Here is an 18,265-nt window from a genome sequence, read left to right on the forward strand (position 1 = left end):
CGAACACACGAGAATGCAGCCAGAGCCCCTTCACTGGGAGGGTGGATGAATGTTTGCAGGAAATTCGATGCTTCTCTCATCCATCACTATTCACATTCCCTTCCTTGCCTGCAGGTAGAGGCGCAGAGACTTATTGGATGGGATTCATCTTACCTAACTTTAGACATATATAGTGTGGATGTCTCTATCTCAGCTCGTTGTCTAGACTCTCCTGAAAGTCAATAGAGAGAAGCAGGCAGTTCTGAGCCCAATCCATCTGACCTGTTTCAGACACCTTCTTCAGGAAAAGATGAAGCTTTCCCTAAAACTGCCTATTTCTCTCTAGTGACTTAAGGACAATTTATTCCATTAAATCAGGTGCAGACCCGTACACTGCGCTATCTGCATGTGGTGAATTCCACCACTCTGGCACATTCAATAATATTTTTCCAACAGTCAGATGAGCTTAATGGGACCCTTTTGGCCCCAAGAAATTACCCAATATTCTCCGGTGCTTTCCCCCTCGCAAGAGGTGGCACTGGCTGTGTAAGGTGGCTGTTCCTTTGCCGTGAGCCTGTCTCCGTGGCGCGGGCAGAGGCCGCGTCTCAGGTCGGGGGCTCCGGGCAGCGCGGCCTCTGTGCGCTGGGACGCTCGTGTCTCACCCGCTGCCCTCCCCCCGTGAGCCGCCCCCAGGGCACCCCTGCCCACCTCACCTCTGCTGAGGTGCCTCAGCCCGCGCCCCTCTGCTCAGGCTTTGGAGAATGGCTTTTGCTGTTCCCACTATCACTATATGAGAGCTCTTTAATTGCATCTTCCATTCAGCCTGAATAAAGGGTGAGTAGGACACCTATTTGCTTTGACCAGGCTCGTGATTGATGCAACGGTTAATACTTTCCAGCATAACACAATCTTCCCTCACCTCCCAAGGATGCTCTGCTGCTCACGTGCCCCCATGTAACTTTTTCAAGGGCAGACAGAAAGTGGCGTAAAAGGCGAGAAATGGCAGTGGAAATGCCAGCGAGCCTCTGCCCCATTGCTGAAGGGTCACGTCTTTCCAGCATCTGTCCCGCCCGTTCCCGCTGCCCTTGGTGTCAGCAGAAAAGGTGCTGTTCCCTTGCTCAGCAGTCGTTTCTAACAGACCACTGGCAGCTTCTCCGTGCAGATCTGCCTGCGGCGTCCTGGGGTCATCTCGACCCCTGGGAGAAAGCCAGGACAGATTCCTTCTGCCGCTCGGCGCATCAGGGGCTTTCACTCTTTCAGGTAAAGTCGAGGAGAGTCATCTTCTCAGCAGGGCGGTACTGAGCAGTCAAGTCACTTGGCTTGACATGGGTGGCAGGTCCCTCTTCCACACCAGCAAAGAGCACTGGTGACTCTCAGCCCACCAGACACCGTGCCACACGCTGTCCTCAAGGTGGGCGGGGGGAGCAGCCCCCTCTCAGACCCAGAGAAATGCCGTATGTCTTCAGGGTAAACAGTTACACCCAGAGAGCAAAAAGACCAGCACGATAAAAAAACTACTGCACGCAGAGCTGCCCAGTAAACAAAGACCAACTGGCGTTCCATCCGTGGGGCCACATAGCAGCATTCCAGCCATCCTTCAGGTGACTGTGAGTCCCGGGAAGAATACAGCAGCGCGTAAGGAGGCAGGAAGGGAGACTGACAGGCCAGGCAGACTGACCTGGGACCTGTTGTCGGAGGCAGAACAAGTACCTGTCCTTACCTGCCTCTGTCATGGTGCTCAGTGCCCATCCTCTGCCACCCGCTTCCCTCTGCCTACTGCAGCTGCCCATGGGTCTGTGTGTGTTATCTAGAGCAGATGTGCTGCTCTTTTGGACCCCTCCGGAACGTTATTACCCACAATGAGATTGGGAAACTTTGAAAAATTTCTTAGTACAAAATATTTATTTTAGTAGGAAATAACATAAGAAACAGACCAAACATTTTGAAAGCTTTTTAAAGATTATTAAAAGAGCGATAGGCCTGAGTAGAGCGCCTGCAGGAGAACAGGAAACACAATAGCACTGGGAGACCCAGGGGAGATTAAGTTCTGAAACTTGGAGAATAATTGTAAAACTATCAATCCTGGGATATAGAAAGATAATTTAGATACTGTAGAGCCTCATAGTGCCTTTCTGCTATTTCTGTCATAATTTTCTGCCGTGTTATTTTCTGTCAAGCCTTACAATATTTCTATAATGACTAAGCCATTTGTTTCCCCAAAACTTATCTTTGAAAATTATACACAAGGTCAGAGTTACACACCTGAACACTCCATTTATTATAAGGAACAAGAAGATCTGTCTGGGCCACATCACCGATTGTAGCTGTCCACCTAATAGGATGAAATAGGTTGCAGGGAGGGTGAGTGAGCGGTAAAGAGAGGGACTGCGGGTGACAGCACAAGAGTGATAGGAGAAAGATCAGCAAAACCAAAAGCAAGAGAAGATACATCATTGGCAGCAGAACCAAATCAAGCTGGTGTCTTCTCAAAGCAGGACGGGTAAAATAGAGGGGACCCCTTTTTATTCAGAAAAATATCTGACTGGCATCCTTTGCTGCTGAAGTTTATTCCAATACACAAGTCCTTTCAAAGTTACAATGGTAAAATTCTGCCTACCTAGTAAATATTTTGATTTCTAAAATTTGTTGATACTGCAGGTTGCAACTGTTATTTTTAGTGCTTTTGCACAAGTTTGTGCTGCGTCTTCCGGTCAGGAGTGAAGCAGCATTGCCAAAGCAAGCTGGACCGTTGGCTTGAGCTCGTCACACAACAGGGCTCGGCTCTGAGACCCTGAACTGTGGGACAGCCTCGCTGAACAAAAATCACAGTGTGAAGATACCTGAATTTTCTGCAGGTCACAAATTCTGCCTTTTGACGAACTCGGGTACCAGGCCAGCGGGGCGCGTGGGCTCATACTGAGGGCTGGATCGCACGCATAGAAAACCTACAGAAGTTGGTGCTTCGTGAAAGCACCGATGGTGAAAACGTGACCAAGGACGTGCTTCGGGGCCCATTTCAGTGATGTGATGCACTGTGAATCTCACCTTGGTAGAGGGCCTGTGTTCAGAAGGGGTGTCATCAATAATCGTGTGCCAGTTGTATCTATGCAGTATGTCAACTCGTACTCCGCTCTGGAGCGCCCGGGTCAGTGTGACGGCGCCTTTGCTGCGCACCCACGGTCCCGGCGCTGCCAGAGTTCGCTGCGGGGCGGCTCGGGGAAGCGCAGCGGCACCGCGCCTGCCGGGGACGGGCAGCGACGGACACCGCGTGGGAGGCGGGTCCGCGAAACCCCGCGCGTGGGAGGCGGGTCCGCGAAACCCCGCGCGTGGGAGGCGGGGTCTGTGAAACCCCACGCGTGGGAGGCAGGTCTGTGAAACCCCGCGCGTGGGAGGCGGGTCTGCGAAACCCCGCGCGTGGGAGGCAGGTCTGTGAAACCCCCCGCGTGGGAGGCGGGTCCGCGAAACCCCGCGCGTGGGAGGCGGGTCTGCGAAACCCCGCGCGTGGGAGGCGGGGCCTGTGAAACCCCGCGCGTGGGAGGCGAGTCTGTGAAACCCCGCGCGTGGGAGGCGAGTCTGCGAAACCCCGCGCGTGGGAGGCGGGGTCTGTGAAACCCCACGCGTGGGAGGCGAGTCTGCGAAACCCCGCGCGTGGGAGGCGGGTCTGCAAAACCCCACGCGTGGGAGGCGGGGTCTGTGAAACCCCGCGCGTGGGAGGCGGGGTCTGTGAAACCCCGCGCGTGGGAGGCGGGTCTGTGAAACCCCACGCGTGGGAGGCGGGTCTGTGAAACCCCACGCAGGCGCAGGGCGCTGCTCGCCAGCGAGAAGCTGAGGACGCGGTGTCCTGGTGCCCAGGACGGGCCGGGTCTCGGGCTGGGGTCCCGGGGGCTGTCGCTGGGTCTGCTCTGCGGGCTGGAACTCTGAAGCCATCGCTGCCAGTGCGGTGCTGGTGCTTTCGGGGGGCACGCGGCAGGTACACGGGCAGAGCAGGAGATCCGGGCGTCCTAGAGCACATCCAGAAATAAGAACTGTGCTGTTGAGAGAATTCTCCACCTTGTACTGATGAATTATTTTATTAAAGACCCAATACAAGGTACACTGAAGTCCAGGGGAGACTTAATGCTGCACTCGGTGTGCTTTGAATTGAGCTTTAACGTCCTGGTTGGTAACTCACAGCTGTCGCGTGCCCTTTCCACACCAAACACGCCGCCCCAGCCCGTATTGCCGCATAAGCCCCCTGCCCTGCCACCCCACGGTTCACCCGTCTCCATGCACAGTTTGAGACACCTGCAGATCAACCAGCAAACCTGCAAATATAAAAAACTGCTTTCTGCAAATATAAGAGGTCTGAGAGATTTTTTTGTTGTTGTTTTTTTTAAAAAAAAGGGGAAAAAAAAGAGAGAAATCAAATGGTACAAGCCTGAGAGGCTTACCTTGCATTTAGACCCGGATTATGGTTTGTGCTGTTTTTCCTCTCCATTCTCCTGCACACATATGGTGGCGGGGGAGGGAAGGGGGGAGAAATAAGAGCTGTAAGAAGTGTAATTGATGGCAAAAGAGGTCCAAATGTGTGCACCAGATCCAGACACTCTCCAAAAGGTAATCCTTGTTTGTCTATATGATGGGAATAATAGCCTTCCTCACAGGGGTACTGGGAAGATCAATAAATAGTTAATGTTGGTCTAGGGAAATGCATGATGCCTGCAGTGTAAATCAGAAGTAGCCCATGAAATGCATGTGGTTACATATGGATAGACCCAATGTAAAAATGAGCAGATGCGATTTCCTAAAAGAACAGTGCTAGTTACCCTGTAAACCTTTTCTCCTGTATGCAGGGCAGAGAGGAGACTTCAGACAAGATCCCGTGCTGGTATAAATATGTATCGTTTCATTGACACCACTGGAAATACATCAGTTTAACCAAGAGCAGGCTCTGGGCTCTGGTATCCGCGGCTCAGGCACCCTTGGCCACACTTTCCCTTTGCGCACTCGCCCAAGTCAGGCTTGAAAAATCTACATCTTTTTTAGAGTCCCCAGCATCTCATCAGTGCTGTATTTTGAACAAATTAGAACAGGCAACACAAATGTGGGGGTTAGTTTTTAAACGTTCATATATGAGTTTAACTCCGGTGCCCGCAGGATCTCATAGTGAGTATTATGCAGTTATCCTGGAGAAAGCAGCAGCTCCCTACCCGGGCAGCCAGGTTCCTCGCACACACCTTTCCAAAGCACGTCCACGGTGCTCTCCCCCCGCTCACAATATTAGAGAATAACACAGCAATTTCTGTGCTGCAATAAATTCTCGTCAAGAAATCAAATGCTAAGGGCTAGTAATTAAAGCGGAGCGCCGTGAAGGGTGCTGGGTGGAGACGAGCTGCGTGGGCCGTGTGCTGGGGCTGAGCGTCCCGGGCGCCCCGGGGGCAGGTCAGGCCCCCACAGGGGAGTTCTGCCACACAACCGAGTTCTGCCACACAACGGAGTTCTGCCACACAACCGAGTTCTGCCACACAACGGAGTTCTGCCACACAGCGGAGTTCTGCCACACAACAGAGTTCTGCCACACAACCGAGTTCTGCCACACAACCGAGTTCTGCCACACAACTGAGTTCTGCCACACAACCGAGTTCTGCCACACAACGGCTCAGTCGGTGTCACCTCTGTGCAGAGGGCGATAAGCCAGACTGTTCCTTGTGACACAGACACCCATCCGTGGGGAGCTGTCCTGCTGCCGTGCTGGTTTCAGGTCGGGCTCCGAAGCGCCATCGGCCGGGAGCGAGTGCGCTCACTGCTGCCTGGGCTGCGTGTGAGCGGGCGCTGGGAGGGGGGAAGCAGCCTGCGCCCCCGCCTCGGTTCGGACCCCTGCAGCTGCCCAGACCCCGCAGGGCTCGGAAGTTCACAAAATGCGTGTCTATTAAGACACGCAGCTGTTTGCACTCGTGCAGATGCGTGCACAGCCGGACAGGGTGCCCTTTTCTTCTTGGACTCAGAAGGGAAGAGATTTCTCTGGCCCGGTGGAAATGAAGGGCTCGCCGTTCCGAGCAGTGTTTACATGCACATCAAACACCCGTTAATGAGAGGGAAAAAGATCTGAAGGGAAGCAGCAGAGGTTTTTAGCTAAGATGAACCGGTCGGGTGGGCAGGGGTCTCTGCATTTCCTGGAGGAAAAGGCGGCGGGAGGCGGAGGCGCGATGGAGCTGTGCGTGCCGGGGAGGGAGAGGAAGAAAAGCCTGGCACATTTGCCAGCAGCAAATTGGGCTCCCGCATGGTCTAATTCCTGCTTCACCACAGCCTGCTAACACAGCTTGGATAAAAAGGGAAAAAAGGGAGAAAAAAATCTATGCAGGAGGCTGCAAGAGCACATAGAGTCTGTTCTGAGCTCCTTCCACAGGCAGACAGAAATCAATAAATCAATAGGAAATGTTCGCTGGCTGTAAAATGGGTAGAGAAGCCAGTGTCAAGCTGCTTTAAGATGGATGGACAGTAGGTTTGCAGTTTGCAGAAAGGCTAGAGGTGACTATCACCTTGAGATGGGATCAGCGGCCAGCAGCCCAGCCGGGCTTTGAACCTCGAGTTTATGATGAAGGGCCGGGGCGCAGATTGAAGCACTGCGGGTGCCCCGCGCCGGCCCCGGGCTGCCCGGCCGCTGCTCCGCGGCACCGGCGCCGGCAGCTGCCGCCGCAGGCCCTGCTGTGCCACCGCATTCAATGCAGGCTGCACAACACTGAATAAAAATTGACTAGATGCCTGGTGGTAGTGAGGATTGATTGAAGACGGGCAGGGGTTTGCTACCCCACAGTTGGATTTTTTCCTTTCTATGAAGGATTTGACATAATGTTCCTATTCAGAGTATCGCACCTTCATTCTCTCCTTAATGAGACAAGCACCGGGACGTGAAGCAGTGCCAAAGATGCTTAGGGAAAGCTGGCATGAGTGGCATACTTCTTTTCTTTCAAAGGCAGAGCGTTTGCCAGGGCTGGGACAGCTGTACTTGCAGCAGGCTCGCTGTGCATCTCCATGTGCCCATTCAGGTCCAGAGGGTGGCTTCTCTTCAATCAGTGCTTTTCAAATGTCAGGATGGTCTCCGCTGTGGTGTGGCTCCTGCAGGCACAGACAAGCAATCTAGCTTCAGGCTTCCCCACTTCCACAGCCCCCCCTCCAGGACTTGCATCTCTTTCAGTTTCCATGAACTGTTGTTCGTCCTGTTCTTTGAGGATAGATGGTGCCTCTTAACCTCTTGTAACAGAGACTCTCTCCCTCCCTCGTAGCCCTCAGAAGTGGCAGATGTGGGGCCAGCTCGTTGTTGTCACCAGGGGCGTTTGCGAGGCCGCGGTTGCTGCTGGCGCACCAGGCGCTGCTGGTGCTCAGGCGCCGCTGGTGCTCAGGCGCTCTCCGTGTCCAGGTGTGCCCGCTGCCCCAGCAGCGATCCCTGCCCAAACCGGCGCCACTGGTGCTCAGGCACTTTCCGTGTCCAGGTGTGCCCGCTGCCCCAGCAGCGATCCCTGCCCAAACGGCACCGCTGCCCGACACTGCTCCCCTTCCTCCATCGACAGCCTCCCGAGACAGCATCCAGCTTCACGGAGCACACGCAGATGAACTAGAGAGGGTACAAGGACTGCCAATCTCTTTACTTGGGTTGGGTAGCTTAATTTTACACACTACAGTACTGACAACTAAATACGTATGCTGAAGTGGTGTCCTTTGGTGTTAACAGTCAGACTTCAAGGAACTGAGCCCAAGAACTGTAAAATTTCATTTATAAGGTGTTTCATCCACTCTGGTAGGCCAACAGTTTGCTCACTTTTAAATAGAATTATGGCAAGAAAATACCCTTGTTTAGTTCATACATTGGAATAGAAAAAATACTTAAGGGTCTCATCTGGTGAAATGGGACCTGGTATATTCTCTAAATGCTCTCCTGAAGTTACACGTAGTCAAGTAACCAAGAATTCAGCTTTGTAGCGTGTTTCCCAAGTCTCTGTTTCACTGAGGCTCACTGCACCCGCAGGGAAGGTCCCGCTGGCACCCGGCCAGGTCTCCGCAGGTCCCGGCACTCTGGGAACGGGCACTCGGGGTGCGAGAAACAGTCCAGTGAGTGACTCTGGATAGAACATCACAGAGGTACCGCCTGGGGAGAAAGGGCCAAAATGGGGCTTGCTTTGCACAGTGGAAACTCACTGTGAAGAGGTTTTGTCTGCTCGCCCACACTTTCTGTAAGAAATGAGAAAATATCTTAAGTCAAGGGGAAAAATTCTGCTTAATCTCAGCTGGGTGGCCTGGTGCTGCCGTCAAAGGTGGTGACGACAATGGTGGAACAGCACTGGACGTGGAACAGGGCCTGTCCACACGCGGCTGCTGCAGCAAGGAGAGGGTCACTCAGCTGGGCTTCTGCAGAAACCACTGCAGTGTCTGGACCGTAATCAAACCCACTGAAGTTACTGGGAGCTTTAGCCTGAATGGACTTTGACTCGGTCTCTTTGGAACAAATCCCAGGATTGTCCTTTTTTACTGCTGATGTGTTAGCGCCCAGAACAACAGATACACCTTATTGCAATCATACTTTATGCTTCTGAGCTGGGTGCATCAGCGATGAGAGAAGCCAGAATTTCCACCTGAACGCCGTCCCTTTGCTGCCTGCAGCGCGCGGTGCGACCCACAGACACTGCAACACCAGCCCCTTTCCCGGGAACAACGGCAGGTGCACCAGCAATTAGCGATACCCTCGTCAAGCACTGAGCTCCGGAGCCCTGCGGTTCACCTGCGCTCGTTCTGTGCTCACCCCATGAGCTCTCGTGTGTTATACTGAGAAGCGGAGGAGGTTTCGTTCAAAAGCACCGTTTGGTGAAGCGGACTATGACACAGATTCTATGCGCGTTGCTAGGACCTGATTTCACTTTGGTTTGTTTTTCAAATATGTCAATTTCAACCAAAACTTTTGGGAAAGAAGTCAGCTGCAGGCAGTTAGGAGAGCCAATATACAGAAAGAGGAATTCAGACCTCCGCAGTTAAACCTCCCAGCAGAGTCAGAGCCATGGAATAAGGGCGCTTGCAGGGGAAATGGCAGCACCTTGAATGCAGGTGCAGCGTCAGAGGACCCGCACACCTGCGGGGCAGCATAAAGCCAGCAGAGGCCAAGCGGGGGCTCCCAGCTGGAGCCCATCACGAGGTTCACCCTGGTTCGGGCGAGCTGGCAGCATCTCCTCTACGGTAAGGAGAGTTTTGTCTCTTTCTCAAGCACTGCACGATTGGTTTGTAGATTTTTTTAGTTCGTCTGTGGTAGAGCGGAGAGCTTGTAATGAAAAATTCATTAAATTAGTTACTTTTGTTCTGTTTTCAAATGGCTTGGAAATAGGTGTTGACTGGGATTGATTTGTTGTGGCTCGAAGTGGCGCTGCGCTCCCCGCGCCGGCCGGCCTCGCCGGTACCTGTGCCGGTGGATTCGCCGTGCAGAGCGGGGAACGTGCTTTCTGGGCGACTCGCGAGACTTTCGGTTCCATAGGTGCTTTTCAAAGCAAAATATTTGATTTATAGGCAACTAAAAAACAAGTCAGTATGAAAATTGTTCAGTAGCGGTTGCAGAGCCTTGCTGCTCCTGTGCCGCGCCCCTCGGGTTTGGCGGGGCACCCGCAGACCGAGGCGCTGCTGCTGGAGTGAGCCGGTCGAGCAGAGTGCGCCGGGAGCCAGCAGTTCGTGTCAGCGCTGGAGCCCGCCTGCAAAATCTCAGTAGGAAGTCGGGCCCTTAATTTTTCTGTTCATTAAGGAATTGTGGTAAATCGCACGATACTGTAAAGCACCTTTTGTCTCAATTTGGTTAATTTTTAGAAAACCATTGTTATTTTTACATTTGGAATCAAGGACAGTGGAGCCCCTTTCACTGACCCCTCTTTCATAAATCACATCAGGAATTTGTTTTCTCCTCAACCATTAAGAAATATTGAAGTGAAAACTGTGGGAATTATTTTAAATTCTTGTTTACATTTTGGAGGTTTGTTTTTTTTTATTATATCAATATTTTTCAGTGAAACTCTATTTCTGTCAAACACTTGCACTCTGTTTCAAAAAACCACTCTTTTTAATACCAGAAATGACCGATAAAGCATTTCAGTTGCTAGTTTTATTTTAATATACAAATAATTGCTAGGAAAGGAGGTAATTTCCGTGCAAAAGTAATGAAAGAGGTTTTGTGTCTCTTGGTACAGAGAGGAAACAACGCAGTGGGAGCAAACACTTCATACATGGAGTAGCAATGAGTCGGCATAGTCATCCGGTGTATAACGAGCAGGCGTTTGTAATCCACTCGTCCCACTGATCTTTGCTCACCTGCTGCAGTTCCACACCAGCCTCACACAAGCAGCAAATCACCCTTTTCTCCTGACCGCCTGTTCTTCTCGTGTTGTCATCTTCCATGGTTTTATTTCTCCTGTTATTTTATTGGTGCGTGGTCCCTAGAAGCCCAGCGAAGGATTTGTTGTGCTGGGACCCCACACGGTGTTTCTCTCTGCTTAACGTGAGGAAACCAAGGCACATGTGGAATTCCTTTCCAGGTTACGCAGCTTCATAATGGGCGTCAATAATTTCCCTCTCCAGCTTCTCCTACAAGATTAATGGGTTTAGTAGCTGAGCCCCTGTAAATAGCATTTCCAAAGTGTCGCACTGGACCCCACGGCTGGCTCTGCTTTTTGCGTGGGGACAGACAGAGCGGCACACGAGGCCGGTGGCAGCGCCGCCCGCAGCACGGTGGCGTCTGGGGAGGCCGTGGTGGCATCTGGGGTGGCTGGAGCGGTGTTAGGGAGGTGATGGCAGCATCCAGTGTGGCCGGAGCGGTGTTAGGGAGGTGATGGCATCGTCTGGTGTGGCCGGAGCGGTGTTAGGGAGGCCATGGCGTCCTCCGGTGTGGCCGGAGCGGTGTTAGGGAGGTGATGGTGTCGTCTGGTGTGGCTGGAGCGGTGTTAGGGAGGTGATGGCGTCATCTGGTGTGGCTGGAGCGGTGTTAGGGAGGCCATGGCATCATCTGGTGTGGCCGGAGCGGTGTTAGGGAGGCCATGGCATCATCTGGTGTGGCCGGAGCGGTGTTAGGGAGGCCATGGCATCATCTGGTGTGGCTGGAGCGGTGTTAGGGAGGCCATGGCATCATCTGGTGTGGCCGGAGCGGTGTTAGGGAGGCCATGGCATCATCTGGTGTGGCCGGAGCGGTGTTAGGGAGGCCATGGCATCATCTGGTGTGGCTGGAGCGGTGTTAGGGAGGCCGTGGCATCATCTGGTGTGGCCGGAGCGGTGTTAGGGAGGCCATGGCGTCCTCCGGTGTGGCCGGAGCGGTGTTAGGGAGGTGATGGCATCATCTGGTGTGGCCGGAGCGGTGTTAGGGAGGCCATGGCATCATCTGGTGTGGCCGGAGCGGTGTTAGGGAGGTGATGGCATCATCTGGTGTGGCCGGAGCGGTGTTAGGGAGGTGATGGCATCATCCGGTGTGGCCGGAGCGGTGTTAGGGAGGTGATGGCGTCATTCAGTGTGGCTGGAGCGGTGTTCGGAAAGCGATGGCACCGCAGCTCATACCGCCCTTGCCCAGCTCTGTGCCGTGCGTGCGCGTTTGTAGACAGAACGGGAAACTGGCCGAACACTGATGTAATTATAAAAAACATGATCTTATCGGGGTATATCTTGCTGATAAGGACCTACTTTTGACTTACAAATGGTTCGGCGTTGCTGGTGACACAAAAGCCAGCAGCGCAGCAGCCGTTGCCCGCGCAGGGGAGCCGTGCCCGTGGCTGACAGCGTTTACTGCTCGGCCGAGCAGGCAGGGCCCCGCGGCGCTGCCCCGGCCCCCCGCGCCGCTGCCGCCCCTGCCCGCCGCTGGAGCCGCCTGCGCGCCCTGGAAACGGGATCCCGGGAGCTCTGTGCCCGCCCCGGTCACGCTGCCGGCAGCGCTCGATCGATCAGCGTGCCGTGACACTTTCAGAGCTCGTTGGAAATGATGTCCTTTTCGAATGACACCCACATTTTATCGAGGGCAGCTCCAACAGAAAAGTACCAAGTGTGTTTTTGCGAGATATGTTTTCTTAGTGGTAAACTTCACTTTATTTGTGAAGTTCTCTGTATTTGGGATTTCTCCATCCATCCCTTCAACCTGCCTTTTGAAGAGGGCAGAGATTTAATCTTTAAAGGCATCTTTGTAGCCTGACATTTAGAGTGTGAGCCGTTCCTAAGCCTGATGTTTATTGTGACATATGGCCTCTTCATGTGAAAAACAGTAAGCTTTGCGGGAGAATTTTAAATGTAGCCTGAGGCTCATAGCACACAGCTAAACACTGATCCACAGTTTTATCCAAAATATGATCACCTCTGGGTAAAACTATCGCTCCGCTATGGATTCCCATGGAACTATTGGTGCTGCTCTCCTGGAGCCGGTTCCTGTGGGTGGCGCCGCCCGGGTCACCCAAAGCAGCGCTCGGAGCCGTTAATTGCCCTGTGGAAGGCAGCGGAGAATGGCACGTGCAGCTGGGGCGCCATGGTGAGGCACGCAGAGGAGGAGGAATGGGGGAGTTGTTGGGAATATCTTTTGAAAGATCCACTGAGGAATAAGTAACCTTTCAATTGAATTGTCAATATGGAAAAGGAGCCTTTAGCCCTTATTTTTTGTGACTCTGAAGTAAATAGCTCTGGTTGCTGAGGGTATTCAAATGCTGCAGACTCGGCACCCTCTGGGGACTGCACAGCTGGGACTCGGAGGATCCGGACTGGGTTTTAATTCTGTCCTTAGCAACACTAAAGCCAGATGTGCCATTTGGAGCTAGACTCAAACCCACCCAAAATGCACAACGCGTTCAGCCTCGGTCAATAAGAAAACAAGGAAAAACCATTTCCGAAAACATAATCTTGTGTAATTCATGTTTTATTATATTCATTGGGCTGCGCAGGGTCTACAGCGTGGTGGGTCTGTGACTGGTTTAGCATGTGGGTCGTCCTGAGCAGAAGTGGAAACGAGAACAATGCGTTTCACCCATCCCGGGGTATCTTAATGTTCCCTGGGCTGTAGCTGCTGCGCCGGCACGTCCTGCGCCCGCTGCCCGCGCTCCGGGGGATTCCAAAGGGAAAATGGATGTTGCAAGGTCCAACCGTGATGGGGGAAGGAGAATATCGGAGGTGGACTATGGACTTATTAATCTATTTGTCTGGTTGCCAGGAAACTGTCATAAATTATTAGATAGCAGTTTATAGGGAAGTTTTCAGTTGCTAATCCTGCCCTTGTAAAAACACCTAATAGTTTCCTTTACCTCGTTCTTAAGGAATGTGACCTGGCCAATTGATAACTACTATCCTGAACTATAACATGAGGCTTGAATGGGAGAAACCAGATACAGAGATCAGAGTGACTATTGCCTGATTTTAAAAGTTAATTCCTGTAGCTCTGTATGTAGAAGTAACACAATTTACTAGAAAATGGATCATCTGGGCCCTGCAGATAAAGTGTCTGGGATTTCAGTGCAAGGTATAGAGGCCGAAGATTCTGGTTCTGGTGCCAGCCAAGTAAATGGGAGTTTGCCTGGGTGAGGATTTCACTTGCTCCGGACAAGGAACCTCAGGCTAGAGGCAACATCAGCCTTCCCGGTCAGAGAACACCATGGCTTGTCCCGAAATGCAGCTGCAAATGATGTGAGGTTAGTCTGCCCCCACCACTTAGTTTAATCTTAGCTTTGCTTTCAGCTCTGGCTGTTGGAGACCACAATAAATTCTTGCAAAGTAGGGACTTGTGAACTGGTAGCGCTTCTCAATACAAAAGTTGTTCTGTTGTGACTGATGGTCTGTCTTCCTAATTTGGGTGCTGCGTTTCTGGTATGAGTTCCTCACTCATACCTTAGTTGATTTCTTACCTAGTTAACTTAAAGCAATCTAAAACCCTGAAAAATAAAAGTGTGAGAGTATTTTGATATCAGGAGTCTGTTCTGCAGGTTGGTTTCTGAACCGGTGCGGCTGGGACTAAGTGTCTCCCTGCAGACAAGTGGGTGCCCCTTCCCCATGCAAACACTGGGGCTGCAGTTCTGCTGGACTCCATTGTGCAACACCTTGCCCGAGACCTGGCAGAAAACCCGGTGGGGATTAGGACGGGCTGTCAGAGCTACAGGTTTATAGTCAAACCATTTTTTTTATTGAGAATTAAGAGTGTTCTGTGGCATTTCTCTCTAATTGCTCAAATGGTCTGAATGCTGGTCATGGAGGCACCTGATCCCGGAGCCTTTTATGAGGGGATTAATGAGCATAACTCCACAAAGGTCCCAAATGGGCTATAAAAACGTGGGAGAGAAAGAGAAAGCATCCCACAAGCATCCTGAAGCCTCCAACTTACACATAATTGTTGGATAAGAGGCACCATGGCGTTTGTGGGAAACGAACCAGCTTTGTTCCCATTATGGCATCACTTTTTTACTAATTCTCATTTATGGTTTTCTCATAATATTCTTCGAACGGAGCCATCCTTAAACTGCAAACAAGTCCTTATTTTGAGGCAGAGTGGTTTGATAATGTTGTTCATCGCTGTCTCAGGTGGGCGGTTTGTGAGGAAGTTGGGCTGGGGTTTGTGTCTTTGGGCTTTTGGCCCAGGGGTATCGCCGGCAGCACAAATCAGAGCGGGAGAACAGCAGGAGGTTGACGATGCTGTTCTTCTAAGGGCCTTTTAAGGACATCCAGGAGTCTCGGAGGAGTCTGGTTTCCCGAGACGGGCCGGAGCGCACCGGCCCGCGGGTGTCACGCTGCGTCTCCTCCGTCCCCGCAGCGTGGTTGTCGTTCCTCGTACACAGCATCAGAAATGTCATTCCCAACCTATATCTGAAGCAACAGAAAGAAAACCTGACTGAACTAGGGTATTCATGAAACAGAGATGTAAGAATGCAGTGTTCTGTTGGCAAACTGGTTAATGTCATAAAAATGATTAATTTGGAGGGAGTTTGAGGTGAAGAGGAGCACAAAGGTACCACCGTGGTCCCTGCTGGGCAGGCCCCGAGTGATGGGCTCAGAAATGCCTCGAAACTCCTGCTGACTTCAGTTTCTGTTAAAATCAAGAGCGGTTTTAGTATGAGCTTAAACGGATTCAAGGGAAGGTTCAGCATAACAAAACAGGTTCTGCAAATGCTTCCTTTACCATTACAGCTATATGCATTTTACATATTTTAAAGCATTTAGATGCTTATTTGCACTAGAATCCTTAAAAGCTCCAAAGAGATGCTCTTGGTGAGAAATACCTTAAATCTCTCAATGGCGTGTCCTGTAAAACTGACCGAAATATTGTCAGCAAGGGGAAGCTTTTAGCCTTAAAGTGCAAGTAATCTTTTAGTCCTGCTGGGGTTTAATGAGTTGGGATTCTAAGCTGATTCAGCTCTTAAACAGCCGGATCATTAGTGCTGTATCATCTGTCACCTTTGGGTGATAATTAGAAAAAGAAAGTCAATAACAATAGTACATAACACTACTTTACCAAGATTTAAACAAGTTGTAATATTGTTGAACATCTATTGATGAGTCCAAATGTGCCACAGGCTATTGAGCACAAAGAGTGCTTTGATGTGATGTTTTCCATTATTAATTTGATGTGGTGGAGTTCGTAGAAGTGAGAACATTTGTTTTCATTTTATTACACGTGGGAAGAGGCTGAGATACTTTACATATTCTTTTCTTTTCCTGCTGTTTACTCCACTAAAGCTTTTGAGAAACAAGCACAGAAGGAAAAGAATATGACAATGGTTGTTCTGACTGGGTTAATGACGTTAGACTGTTCATCACCATATCTCTGATTTTACTTCTTTTTCAATTTTTGTTGATACATTAGTCCTCCATAATATACATCCTGTATGTGTGCTGGCGGCCCCCAGGTGACAGGTGGAAATTTAGGCAGAATTGGTTATTCCCCAGAACACAAGAGGATCTCAGGAATTCGCTGCGGTGACACAAACATGGGTCGGGAGTCATTATGACATTACTCCAGCCATCCGGATATTTGGCCTGATGTGTATGAGACACCCTAGTAATGTAGTGGTCAGTTATCTTTTCTTACTGACCAATTCCTCATCTGCCTGTTGTTTCTCCCTTTGGGTGCTTAAACTCAGCAGTGAAGAGCACAGCTATGGAAATCTCTGAAGACCGAGCCTTTTGGAGGGTGTTTTATTGCCTTGTTGTGTCTATTTGATCCCTTAATGAGAATTCCATCCCTTTCACTAGTCTGTCCTTATGCTTTCTGCAACCGCAGTGTGATGACACTTTGGTCATGGACCTGCCCGGTGCAGGTTTGCTCAGCTGGTGTTTTGCAGTGATTTAAACAGGAAAGTTGTAAAGCCAAAAATAGAACAATGTACACGAAATACCTGAGGGTACGAGAAACGCCTCTGCAGATTGACTGTGTCCTTTCAAAGAAACAGAACCGAGCCAAGCTGGTTTCATGTGGTGTCTGCAGCCAGCCATGTGCAGCACACCTGAAAGGTCTCCATCTCCCAGCCCAGCGAGGCATGGTTTGCCTTAGCAGTTAAATGAAGATATTTTACTTCTCCTCCCTCCTGTTTGTAAAGAATAATCTGAGTCCTGCTTGGGACCCTGCAAAGCGTCAGGTGGTGCTGGCGAACTCCTGCAGATGTTTTGTGTGACGGAGTCAACAGCTGGAGTGTGGGCTGCATCTGGGGAGCAATGGCATCTAGTGGCTCTGCTGTCAGTCACAATTCTAAGACATGAAGCTACACTCAAGGGTACAGTTTTGCAATCCAGACTGTATTTTGGACAATAACCACCCCGTACTCCTGTTTTTCAAGGCTGGTCAGCACAGGGGCAACTGCAGCTCAGCAATTAGTCAGTAACACACGGTGTCTCAGGCTAGCATTAATAAAACATTAAAACCAGGAATTGTTCATATAAAATATTGAGGCACTACATTCTGCCATTCTCAGTATGAGGCAGAGGCACTTTACACAGATCAATTACTTCCCTATAAAATATAAAGGGGAGCCCAAGATGCAAATGTGAACCCAAGTTCAGCCTGGATTTTGAATTCCCCAAATACTTTGCAGTTCAAAATACGGGTTCCTCTTCAGTTTCATCACTGCTTTAAAACAAAGCAATGTGTTTTGCAGACACAGAGAGGTGCGAGATGAAGTTAGAAGACACTTGGCTCTTTCCAGTAGCCAAATGTCCAAATTTAGTGAAGACCAACGCAAAGCAGGAACCTGCGTCAGTAAAAAGGTGCACAGTTGATGTGCCGCTCTGTGACGCTCAGCCCGCCTCGTCCGCTCCGCACACAGAGCGAGGCAGCGCGGTTGCCAGCGCTCCCGTCCCGCACGCCCGTCTGTCGTACATCGCTCCAAGGCATTCCCGCCCGGGCACCCGCGGCTGCAAAGGCCACTCCCTGGAGACGGGGCACGGGAGGCGATTGGGTTCTCCCCGATAAGGAAACTCCACATAATCCTCGGGGGAGATAAAGTTTGTCTAAAGTCCGGAATCTGGGTCAGATTACCTGTTACCCCTGTGGCAGTTACACCAATAATGAATTTGGACTTCAGGCTTGAAAGTGTGAAATACTATTTTCTGTATATAAATTTATTTTGACACATGCATTAAAAAAATCAACCAGGTCTGTGAAAATGTACAGCAAAGCCTTCATAAATCTCTGTTTTTATACAAGCCAGACTTAACTCTTCTGACAGGAATATTTTAAAGTATATGGTTAACCTGCCAAGGTGCCCAACATCAGATTATTGAAAAAAAGTACCTATCTTGGATTTGCATACTCTGTGTCGATCAGCCATGCGAAACTGATGACACTTCTGTTATGCTGAGCTCTAAATAAGTGATTTGGGATTGCCTTTTGTACCACACCGAGCGCCCAGCCCGGCCAGTGCGGGACCAGGAGCTGCCCTGACCACGAGCGGGGGTCCTGCCCCGGGCCTCCCTCCTCCCCGCCGCGCCGGACAGCGGGACGGAGCCAGGCTCACCCGCAACTGCTGTGCAGCTCTGCCCTTCGCAGCCCTGTCCTCAGCGGCTAAAGCCAGGCCTGAATTTCAGACTGCCGTACCCCAGTGAAACTAGGCAAGCGTTGCTCGTCGGGCCGCAGAGGGGCAGGGTCCTTGGAAGCCCGTGGTGGGATCCGTGATGAGCTCGGCGGGTTGATTCGCTCGCGCTGGTCGCTCCCGGGGCGGCGCCGGCTCCGCGTGGGGCAGCGGGCTGTGCAGGGAAGAGCGGGACGTGCCGGCGGTTCCCCCAGCGCCTCGGGGCTTGTTGTGAGTCCATTGCCGATGTGTGATCCCCTGTCTGTCTACTTGGT

This window comes from Streptopelia decaocto, assembly GCF_964273445.1.
Source record: "Streptopelia decaocto genome assembly, chromosome: 9".
NCBI classification, from domain to species: Eukaryota; Metazoa; Chordata; class Aves; order Columbiformes; family Columbidae; genus Streptopelia; species Streptopelia decaocto.